Here is a 1188-nt window from a genome sequence, read left to right as displayed (position 1 = left end):
AGGGTAACAGATTGGGTAAGGATTCCAGGCGTTCGAGAAAGTGGTTGGTGTCTTTGATGAAGGATGGGAGACTGCATGTAATGGGTTGAAGGGTTGATGTACGTAGGCAGAGATATGTTCTGTGGGGGCTTGGTAACCAGCTACAATGGGGCGGCCGCGATGATTGGGTTTGTGGATTTTAGGAAGAAGGTAGAAGGTAGGGGTGTGGGGTGTTGGTGGGGTCAGGAGGTTGATGGAGTCAGGTGAAAGGTTTTGCAGGGGGCCTAAGGTTCTGAGGATTCCTTGAAGCTCCGCCTGGACATCGGGAATGGGGTTACCTTGGCAAACTTTGTATGTGGTGTTGTCTGAAAGCTGACGCAGTCCCTCAGCCACATACTCCCGACGATCAAGTACCACGGTTGTGGAACCCATTGTCCGCCGGAAGAATGACGATGGATCGGTCAGCCTTCAGATCACAGATAGCCTGGGCTTCAGCAGTGGTGATGTTGGGAGTAGGATTAAGGTGTTTTAAGAAGGATTGAGATGCAAGGCTGGAAGTCAGAAATTCCTGGAAGGTTTGGAGAGGGTGATTTTGAGGAAGAGGAGGTGGGTCCTGCAGCGACGGAGGACGGAACTGTTCCAGGCAGGGTTCAATTTGGATGGTGTCTTGGGGAGTTGGATCATTAGGAGTAGGATTAGGATCATTTTTCTTCGTGGCAAAGTGATATTTCCAGCAGAGAGTACGAGTGTTGTAGTCTCAACTATTTCAGTTTGTGGCAACTGTATCAAGACAGACATCTTCTCTTATAGGTAGATAACTTGTCACAAACAGTCCACAAATGTTTGTTAAGTTCATAAAAGCTTCCTTTTTTTGTCCTTAAGCACAGCACATTTGCACTAGCTATAACTAAGCTTGCATTTTTTTCATTGGTGACATTTCCTTTTCTACAGGAATATTCTTGGTGTTGGGAGTTTATCTCGCGAAAGCATTGGGCATCCTCCAGAATAAAAAATGTATTTTGACAGAGTTTTTGAGCCATATGTTGTTGTCCATTATTTTATCTTTTAAGCTGAAATAAACACCAGTTTTGAAGCTATTATTTAATCTCTTCATTTCCAGTTTTTCAACTTCAAAACTGTTGTAAGTTGGGAAAGGATTCTGTAAGAAGTTAGTTACAGTATCAGCTGTTGTGCCACCTCTTAGTTTCT

Source organism: Schistocerca nitens, chromosome 5 (assembly GCF_023898315.1).
Source record: "Schistocerca nitens isolate TAMUIC-IGC-003100 chromosome 5, iqSchNite1.1, whole genome shotgun sequence".
NCBI classification, from domain to species: domain Eukaryota; kingdom Metazoa; phylum Arthropoda; class Insecta; order Orthoptera; family Acrididae; genus Schistocerca; species Schistocerca nitens.
Note: the sequence above shows the minus strand (reverse complement) of the source record.